Below are 10265 nucleotides of genomic sequence, written 5' to 3'. Positions count from 1 at the left end.
AGACCATCCTTGCTGTAATCACACTAGGTTTATTGATAGGAACCAGTGCACTGGGGTCGAGACTCGTATCCCACTCAAGGGTAGAGGAGTTCAACTCTGAGTAGCTGGGAGAAGGGGTATTTAAAGGAAGAAACCACAACCCATGGGGGTAGGGATGGCATCATTGGAAAATGTCGAGAATACCAGTGAAATATTGCAAGGAGAAGCTTCCTGTTTCTCAAGATTGTTTTCAAGATTGTAATCTAACTTTATGGCCAGTAAATAGAGTTACTGAACCGGCTGCTGTAATCATCAGCTCTATGGTCAGTCAAGTTCCTGGAACAGAGTCACTGAACTGGCTAACCTACATTTTTGGCTCTACTCTGTTTGCTAGGGGGTCTGAATTTTTCCTGGTCCTTCACCATGAATTACAAAATCATTTAACCACTTTCTCATTATAAGAATGTGGTAATTCATTAATATCCATTTATGAAGAAATAGCATTCCGTAATGTTAAAGCCATTGCTTTCTGAAGATATTCCCCTCCCCTAAGATTACCTCTTGGAAAATTCCAAACCTCTAATTCTGGTCACTTTGGCAGGAGAAGAACGGTCTAATATTTGTAACTTGCATTTAAAATTAAGGAGTTCTTTAGCTATCCACTTACTGGGATCACTTTAAGAGAAGGAAAGAGATGGATACAAGCTCTAACTATGGGGCCAGTGAGGTGGCTCAGCAGTTAAAGACATCTGCTGCCAAGGCTGACTACCTGAGTTCAATGCCTGGAATTCACACGGTGGAAGGGAACCAACTCCCAAAAGTGTCCTCTGATCTATGTGTGTTAGCGCATGAATGCAGCCATACGCATGCACACATGCATACATAATGAATGTACTAAACACAGTGTAACTATGAGCGGTCAGAGGGTGAAGGCTTCATAAGGAGGAGCCAGAGCCACAGGGGAAGGATGGGAACCGTGGCAAACCCTGACTTAGGAGGCTATAGTAAAAGGATCATCTTGAAAGAGATTGGCTGGTCTTTTCCCGGTTCTGCTCATCAGGTTGTGGGCTTTATTGCCCACTCTCTTAGTTATAGCTGCAGTTCTGAATTGTGGTCTTCTAGGAACAGGAGGATGCTTAGGTCCTCGAAAGGAAGCTCATATATGTTTTACCCAGATTTTGCCACCAGATGAAGGAAAATGAGAACATAACTGCCCAAGGTAATGTTTGAGGGGAAGGTTTTTATTGAGATATGAAGGAGGGTACAGCCAGGGGCATCTGGAAGAGACCAGAGCAGAGACAGAAATTAGACTACACATGACCGATGGACTGACCTGTGGCCATGGGGCTGGGGGTGGGGTGGGGAGGGAGCTGTGAGAGAGGAAGAGGAGAGGGCCAAGAAAATCAGAGGGCGACAGACAGAGACAGAGAGAAATAGAGATGGACTGACAGCCAGTGAAGAACAAAGAGAACATGTGACTGAAACCGCAGGAGTTTATAGGAGGGGAAGGGAAAGGAAGCCCCTGGGCAGGAGAGGTTTAGGGAAGCAGGCAGGGTGAGAAGAGTTGAGAGAAGCCATGGGCACTGAATGAGGCTCAGGCCCAGCATCCTTTTGATATGCTAATAGACACACACGAATGGTCACGTGTTCTGGGTTTCTTTGGGACCTGACAGACCTCCGTCTTGATTCCAGGAAAAGGTGATCCACATCTTTGTGTCTCTTTTTCAGCAATGCCCCTGCTTCTTTGTGTGGTGTGGGGTTCCTGGCAGTGGCAGAAAGCATTGCTGGAGAACTTGGGCCCATTCCCCCATAGCTTCTTCTCACTCTTCTACCTTCCCGTACCCACGTTCTGGGTCATTCCCCTGCCATTTTGTAGAACTGCTCCGGGTTAATAAGGTAAAGGTCTAGTGGAATTGAGATGGAGTGTTAGGACTGACTTTGGGAGTAGCAGTAAGAGTAATATTGAGATTACTGTTCCTTCTGCAAGCCTTGTAGGTCCACAGGAGTGCCACGCTATGTCCAGAGACCGCAGAACTCCTTATACAACCTTTGCTTCTCTTCACTGCCATGTTTCGTTTTCATTTCAGTGGATTCTCCATATTTGCTTGCCGAAGTCCAGTTTTGATGCTCATCAAAAGGCTTCTCTCATCCTCACCAAGGATGCTGAGGTATACAGACAAACTGTAGGAAGGGACTTGGATGTAGTGCAAAAACAGGATCTTATGCAATTGTCTGCATGACCTGATATCCTACAATGAAAACATTTCAGTACATAGATTGGGTCTCATAACCCAAGGCTAGCCAGGTGTGTGTGTGTGTGTGTGTGTGTGTGTGTGTGTGTGTGTGTGTGTGTATGTGTGTGTGTGTGTGTGTGTGTGTGTGTATGTGTGTGTGTGTGCCTGGGTGTGTGCACTAAACCCAACCATTACACAAGCACTCTTTGGCCTGCTACAGGTCAAGGCTGATGGAAGAGAAAAGGGAAAGAGGAAGACACAGCTGTAGTACACATGGTGTTTGTGTGTGTGTGTGTGTGTGTGTGTGTGTGTGTGTGTGTGTGCACGCACGAGAGTGTGCATGTGTGTGTATGGGAGTGCTTCTACCTGCTTCTCTCTCCCCCACCTGACTTTCAATACTTACATCTTTGCTGTCACTCTTGCCTGGTTGAGGAGTTCCCATCTGCATTTTTAGGCAAATAAGTCAAACTCACCCACCGGGACCTCCCTCCTGCTGGGCAGAGGAACTGGTCTTCCTTCTCACAAAGGCTGATTTCTGCTTGTACCTTCCTCATTCCAGGATCTGGTTGCCTTTCTGAGAATGCTGCCTTTTTGTTTTTCCGTTCTCATCTCAGTGGCCAGCCTCTGCTTCTGTTGCACATTGTCGTCAGTAGACTGATGTGTCTTGCAGAAAAGAAATCACCCTTTTAAATCCACAGCTCTCTGGCTACTTTCTTGTTTCTCTAAATAGCATTATATGGACGATGGGGACACAGGGGATGGAAAGTTCCGGAAAGTACTGAAAATGTAACATTCTTGGTTTAAATACAAATGAAATTTAAATGCAATGACCTTTTTCAAACAAAGAAGATTGTCTCTAAGGCTCTGAGGCGGAGGTGGTCTTGAGAAGGCTGCACATTTATTATTACATCTTTTTGTGTTGTATATCATTTTAAGGATGACCTTTGGGAGCATGCAAGAAGGACGTAACCCAGAGGCTGAAATAAGGGAGGAAATTACCTACGTCATGGTTCCATGTAGCGAGCAGGGTGAATGCCATTGGCCACAATGTTCCCAAAAGTCCAGGGCTTTCTCTCTCTGTTCTATGATCCATTCATCCTCTTTACTAAAACTCCCTTCTTAGCCAAAGGAACTACAGAGCAGTAGGTATTTTAGTTTTCTGACTTTTAATGAGAAGAAAAGGGAAAACTAAGCGGTGAGCAACATTTTGGTAGCTGGGTGTGTCAAACACCATCTCTCTGAAGTAGTCTTGCTTACTTACAGTACCCCCTGGGGAGCATTTGAAATGAATGGCCAGGCAACCCTTGGGCCAATTAAATTAGATCACTTTGTAGGACACCGCACTGGTAATTTTAAAAAGGAACTAGAATTTCTTCTCTAAATGCTGCCTTAGATGTGTTAGCTCTGACCCAATTCGCACTGGAAACTACTGAGGTATTAAAACGTGCTAGCCATGGAGGGGCCTCACTAATTAGAGAAGAGATGCTTAGGGCGACTGAAGATTTGGGATAGGAGAGCTGCATCCTCCTTACCTTCCACAAGCAGCAGTAGCCCTCGGTCATTTTCCATTAGGTCCAGGCAAAGGCAGGGTAAAATCTGTGGGCTCCTGGGATCATTTCCCCTTGATCCAATCAGCTCATAAAGGTTGGACAGAGCAGGTAGCCCGGGACTGCAGCCATGTCTCCTCCACCCCAGGGATGGTGCTCAGCTGAAATCCAATCCGGGACAAGCGTGTAATTTGGACGTCGGTTTAATCCCCAACGACTTCTGACGGGATAGGATGCTCAGGGTTTGAATGCCGGGGCTCTCTCTACCCGAGTGGCCCTGACTAAAGTGCAGCTATTATGCACTGGGTGTGCAGCTGCCAAAAAGCCCAGTGCTAAAATGCTCTCATTTCTTCTGGGAGCTTTGTTGGTTTTGAAGCCAAGCAGCTGGTCTGTCTGAGTCGCTGGTGAAGTCAATTAGCATGGGATTTTCCAGACACTTAGCACTGATCATCCATCCAAATTGAAGCTCTGGGGAGGTGGAGAGACTTGTCCAAGGTCATCCAGGCTGTTAGCTTCAGCACTGGGATAGCAGCACCAACCTTTAGATTAAATGGAACGGATGTTTTATACAGAGCAGAAACTAAACGCATATGTCCAAAGACTCATCCGTGTCTAATTATTGTTCTCCAACCTTTCAGAGCCCCAGACCTTGTACATTACATCTTAGAGAAGTAACTCAGCGAGGGAAGGGAAGGTGAGATAAGTACTACGGCTAGGGCTATGTGCCACACCCAACAGCACCTCCTGGGTTCTCCCCAGACGGTTGCTGGGCTAAGCCAATGCCTGCACACCTCTCCTTTGCCACCCCTTATTAAGAATGCCTCTAAGGGTTGCGTACACTCCAATTGAGGCAACAAGAAATCACCTATCTTAGGGATTTATGTGGAAAAGGCTGGCGGTAGCTGGAAGTCATGCACAGACTGATGTGAGTTTACGGTAATGTGCTCTCAAAGCTCAGTGTCTTAAGTCCTCTAGGTGACGCAAAATGATTGATTCTGAAAATGAGCACTGAAGAAATAAATTGATTCCTTTGAAGTAAGCGGACCATTAATTCTTGACCTTAGAATCTTTAAAGTGCTTTAAAAGAGGTTGCCTTAGCAGTTACTTCATTTTGTGGAATTAACTCTTTCCCCCCTCCTTTGGTAAAATTATCTTTTTAGAGCCCTAAGCAACAAACTTCATAGTTCCTGGGAAAAATAAGACAGAACCAGTTAGTCATCATGATGTCCCCTTAATGCCTTATAAAAATGTGCAATTGGAGTTGAAGTCCTAGCAGGGGTCAGGTATGGTGGATTGAATCTTTGGAAAGCTTTGAATATCCTTCTCTTCCTCCCAGGAAACTGGCAGCTGTTTGAGCTGTTGGTCTAATGAGATTTCATTGCCGAGGCTGGCCCTCCAAAAATCTCCGGGGCAGCCTGCTGCATCTCACTGTGAGACACACATGTTACTTGGGTTATGCATATTCAGCTGAGAGACGGGAGGCTCTGCTTTATTGACTGTAGTGACTTTGGGAACTCTGGTGCGAGTTTAACTTCTATTCATTCTTCTTGAGGATGTCTTCATTCATTGCATCTTTACTGAAACAATACTTAGTGGCTGTCTACAGAGGTTAACATTGCTCAGCTCTGGGCTAGAGAGTAATTGGAGGCTCATAGACCACACGTCTATATTTTGTTACAAGTCAAATGAACAAACTGTTCAAGTCTGTAAAGACCTATGCTAGAGTTCTTTGAGTTCTGCATTGAATTGGTGGTATGTATCAAGAACCCTCATTCCTAACCCTAGTCCTCTGATTCTACCCTCTCTGCCCAGTACTTGGGGGAACTTTACCAGTCTTCACTGCCATTTGGTGACTTGTTAAGCTCTGGCAAGGGTCTTGCCTTTGGGGAGAGGTGCATGCAGGCCTTGGAAGTGGGTTTGAGCCAAACTAGCCAGGGAATTTCTGCATCCTGGGTACTTATGGTACCATTTGGAAGAAAAGGCAAGACTCTGAATGGCTACATCCCCTTGGCCTTGCAATTCTTTGGCTCGGAGATGTCCTCTTGGTATTGCTTCAGTATTCAGAGAAGTGGTTCCAACTGCCCCCCCCCCCCCGGACACTGCTGTGTGACAGGCTGGGAGGTCGCTCTAAATATCCAAGGTGCTTTTTATTTGAATCACAGGGAGTGCTTTGTTGCTTCTCAGGTGAAGTATCATTTTTTTTAGAACAGACTCAACCACCTCCCGTATACTACCACTTAGGTTGACTCTTGATGGCCTTGTCATGTCCCATCTGTCCTGGGAGATTACTCTATTAACTGGGCAGATGATGTGGCAGGCTGTGGAGCTGACTCAGCCTGGACAGAGTGTCTTTTCTGTAGCCTCTTCTTTCTACCCACAAGTGAAGGCCAATCTCCTCAGAATGTTCCCTGTCCAAGGCTTTGAGTGATGTCCAAGATACCATGCCAGACATTCAAACCAAGATGTCAATACCCCGCTTGGTACCATGGTAGTGTGATTCCACCAAACACAAACTTGCCAGCAGTACAACTGTTCACCCAGATACCCCATCCCAGAACTCTGCACAACAAAAAGAAACAGAGGCTGACATCAGATTATGTGGTTTCTGTGTAGGTCATCAGTGTTCCTTTGCCTTCTAAGTCACCTGTTAACTTTAGTTCGGAGTGAACTCAAACATCTGTAAAATATCTTTGACATCTTTACAAGGTCTTAAAGAATCCATTAATGGTCTTGGGAGGGGTGTAGCACTTGCCTCGTACATTCAATACCCCGGGTCTGATCTCCCAGAGGTGAAAAACACATTGCAAAAACCAAGCTTTCAGGGAATTATATAACAGTAGTGATGTCAGCAATAGCTAGAACTTCCCCATGTTGGGTAGTTATCATAATTCAGAACACACACTGGGTACTTTTAATCTCATAGCCACCCTATGTGTATTATTACCACCCCATTTCAAGGAGACCTTTTTTCTTTCAATGTTTGTGTTCAAACTTTGGACCTCATAGAACGAGACAAGGCATGGCACAGCACAGCAAGGCAAGGCCTCTGCCTTGGACCTATAGCCTCACCCAAGAAAAGAAATATTTTATCTAATTTTTTTAAAATTACATTTATTTATTAGGGTAGGTGACCCATACATGACAGGCATGCATGTGGAGGTCAGAGGACAACTTATAGGAGTTGGTTCTCTATTTCCACTATGTGAGTCCAGGGGATCAAACTCGGGTTGTCAGGCTTGGTGGCAAGAGTTTTTATCTCTTGAGCTATCTCTCCAGTCTCAGGAAAATAAATGTCAAGTTATTCAACATTTAAGAGATTAAAATAGCTTCCCCAAGGCCCAACATTTAGGACTTGAACCAGTATTTATGTGCCTCTGAGTCTCCTAATCATTGTACTACAAAGTCAGCATTTGCCCAACAGTTTTAAATATCTCTTTGCAGGATAAGACACCGTCCTTAGACCAAATGAAAGAACATTTTTCCAGTCCAGAGCATTTACTTTTCTTCATGTCTCTGATGCCATGGGTTCTAAGGCAAGCTGCAGCTCAGATCTCTGGCACTGACCTCACAGGCGTATGTTACAGGATGTAGGAGGCTGGTACTTTCATTGAACACAGGTACTTTTTGATCCGAATTCTTTTTTTTTCTGCCAACTTTCCTTAGAGTATCTTATGAGCCAGTCTTGGCTCTTAGATAATTTAATATGCTGGATGCACACATCTGGGATCTTCCAGTTTTGCTATGGTAACATCTGCAAGGCGTTTTCTTTTTGAATAGCACCAACTCTGACGATATCCTCAGACTCAGCATGCTGTATGTGGTGAATGGGAGACGAGTTTTCTAGGAGACACTGAGCTGAAGGAATCAAAAGAACTAGCTGTAGAAGGGAGCTCATGAGGGGGCACACAGGCTGGGGCTTCCCTTTCTGAAGCCTTGAGAGACGTTTTGGAGGAGGGGCTGAGAAAGGCTGGTATAGCCAGAATGAGGTAAGAAAAGATGTTAGGTAAGAAGGCTAAGAACTTAGATGCTCTTGGCAAATTCACAATCAAAGAGCGTTGTTATCAGCAGTGCCAGTGACACGTGAAGACAAAACAGGCAAGAGTTTGGATCCCTGGGAGTCTCGATGACTCTGTCCCCTGTCGATGAAATTCTACGGTCAGTGCCAATTCCTTACCTCTTCCCACAATCCTCCGCTGATATGCCGAAATCATTCCAGAACTCCTGAGGAGGGCTTTGAGTGAGGATTTAAGAGCTTACTCCATGAGCCTAGAGGAAGCAGGATGGCGCTGGATCCTCAGGGTCGGCCTGGAAAGGAAGCTGGAACAGCTAGGGGAGGAGGTAGGGCTCTGGGTCTATTGTATTCCCCAGGCTAGCTCTTGACTGACAGCTGCACTAATTGCAGATTATGTTGCCGATACATTATCCATATGGCTCAATTGATAATGTTTTGGCAGCCAAATGCTTTCTGACTAAAGACTCCCACGGTGAAGGTAACCAATTAGGAAACAGGAGACAGCATCCGTGGAAGTACACACCCCGCTTTCTGTGGGCATGGATATGTGTGGGAGCCAATGTCTGGGTCTGGCCCCTGCTCTGCACTGTATAAAGCCTATTCGCATCTCATTCTAGTCCTGACCTGCCTCTCTCCCGGCCTCTGTTGGATAGACTTCTCTTCCTTCTGCCTCCCAAGACCATATGCTCAGCATTAAACTTTGTCAACATAGTCGAAAGGATTTATCTTTGGTATTTAAGAGATTTCTTATTTTAGGCCCAGACTCATATAGTTATGTGTTAGTGTTTACAAGTTAACTGTGAAATACATGTTATTTACTCATTCACTCACTCATTTATTCTAACACATGGTTCTGATCAAATGTGGCTGTTTCTACTAAAGCTAAAGATTGGCTAGTTCATAACTCATCAGTTTGACAGGTTTTGCTCAAGATAACTGAGTATATATTTTAACAAGAAAACACATGTATGGAGTCCTTTTAAAACTATTTATTTTATTTTCAATTATGTGTATGTATTTGTGTCTCAATGGGAATGGGTACATGCCTGAGTGCATGTGTCTGCAGAGATCAGAGAGGGCAATGAATCCCCTAGAACCAGATGGTTGTGAGGTATCTGATGTGGATGTTGTGAACTGAACCCTGGAATCTGGCACCGTCACACAGACATACTTGCAGGTAAAACACCAATGCATATGAATTAAAAATAAATCTTAAAAAGGAAGAATAGGAGGAAGAGAAGGAGGAGGAAGAAGAGGAAGAGGAAAAAGGAGGAGGAGGAGGAGGAGGAGAAAGGAACAAACTGCCTATACATGTCAGTAACATAGGCCAATCTCTGCTACTGTGTTGAGCAAAATACATGGAGCCAAATACTGATGACTGCATAGACATGACCAAGGTGAAGCACAGTGAGCTAGGATGGAGTCATGGTCACCCCCAGGGTAGTTGGTTATTGACTGAACAAGAAAGGAGCAACAGAAGTAGTGTTGCCCAAGCTGGTTCTGCCCTGTCATGTCTTCTGCTTAGGCCTTCTTTGAACTAGGTTCTAGAAAAATCTCATAAGCTTGCTTTCAACAATGCCTTACCTGAAGACACTGTTACCTTTGAACCACTAGGAAATCTTCAGGACAAAAAGACCATTTCGGTCGAAACACTCACAGGGCCACAGTTGCAGTTTGCTACCATAAGGGCTGAGAGAGACACCAGCCTCTCCTCATGCATCTGATGCCTGAGCTGCAGGACTTGAACACAGACCAGCAGCCAGAGTACCTGCATGACTCTTCATTCATATGGATATTTTCTACGTATTCGTGGCAGACTCACAGAAGCTAAGCTGCCCTGCATGGGGGTGGGAGCGCCAAAGGTGTGCCACAAGGCTCCTAAATCAACCAAGAGGGGAAGCTGAGCCAGCCGAGCGGTTCTGTCTTATAAACACACAAGGGACCCGGAGGAAATGCAGAACTATGACTGAGCCAGGTACTTGGAACATAAGGAAAAGAGAGTTTGGGAAAAAGGGGAGAGAAGGGTCTAGAACTAGATACTCAGTATGGTAGCCATGTGGTTATTTAAATTTAAACAATTAAAATGAGGTACCGGTCACACCTGACCAACAGCCTATCGCAGGACATTCACAGCGTCGTAAGCCGTCTACAGAGCTGCACTGGTTGATGATCAGTTTCATTAGCGTATGTGTTCTTCATGAAGCAGCTCAGCGTGGATGGAGGGTGGGCCATGGGAGGGGGATTCACTTTCCCAAGCCTTAAACAAATGCATTCGTGAATGAGTTGGGTTGGCGGAGTGTGGAGGGGCCAGAGGAACCTATAAATAGAGGGGCCAGGTTTTCCTGAGTAGCTTGCTGACTAGATGAGATGTCCCAGAAGGCACTTCAGGGAAATGGTGTTAGCAGAAGCAGAACCAAGGTAAAGTTTCTCATGTATTTACTGCCAGTGTGTGTGTGTGTGTGTGTGTGTGTGTGTGTGTGTGTGTGCACACGC

At 45.3% G+C, this 10265-nt stretch overlaps 1 long non-coding RNA gene across 2 annotated transcripts; it reads right to left on the bottom strand.

Annotated features, from left to right (window-relative positions):
• Nucleotides 1–1199: 1199 nt before the first annotated feature.
• LOC147996295 (uncharacterized) lies at nt 1200–8212 on the bottom strand. Of its 2 annotated transcripts, none has more exons than XR_015671835.1 (4): nt 7935–8154; nt 3746–4299; nt 2687–2876; nt 1200–2228 (listed from the first exon to the last, which is right to left on the bottom strand). It is a non-coding gene; the product is annotated as an uncharacterized LOC147996295 (long non-coding RNA). The 2 variants fall into 2 exon arrangements; XR_015671828.1 differs by having other exon boundaries at nt 1201–2160; nt 7935–8212.
• Nucleotides 8213–10265: the final 2053 nt, after the last annotated feature.

Source organism: Rattus norvegicus, chromosome 2 (genome assembly GCF_021556685.1).
Source record: "Rattus norvegicus strain SHRSP/BbbUtx chromosome 2, alternate assembly SHRSP_T2T, whole genome shotgun sequence".
Taxonomy (NCBI): domain Eukaryota; kingdom Metazoa; phylum Chordata; class Mammalia; order Rodentia; family Muridae; genus Rattus; species Rattus norvegicus.
The sequence above is the reverse complement of the archived record's forward strand: the minus strand, read 5'-3'. Positions and strand labels throughout refer to the sequence as shown.